Source organism: Theobroma umbraticum, unplaced genomic scaffold (assembly GCF_002168275.2).
Source record: "Theobroma umbraticum cultivar Fairchild unplaced genomic scaffold, ASM216827v3 scaffold_12.1, whole genome shotgun sequence".
In the NCBI taxonomy this organism is placed as follows: domain Eukaryota; kingdom Viridiplantae; phylum Streptophyta; class Magnoliopsida; order Malvales; family Malvaceae; genus Theobroma; species Theobroma umbraticum.
Genome location: NW_018397269.1, coordinates 3,121,268 through 3,121,506, shown reverse-complemented (window position 1 = coordinate 3,121,506; position 239 = coordinate 3,121,268).

Below are 239 nucleotides of genomic sequence, written 5' to 3'. Positions count from 1 at the left end.
ATTCCATATCCATTGTTCCTCGGAGATATCAAAGTGTATGTTTAATTCAATTCCAATGTCTTCTAGTTGGAGAAGAACTATATCTTGCTAATAAATTCACAGCAATTCATATATCAGGTCTTGCATTGCTGACAAGATACATTAGTGTTCCAATTGCACTAAGATATGGTACTTCAGGACCAAGAAATTCTTCATTATCCTCACAAGGTCAAAAAGGGGTCTTTTTTCATATCTAATGA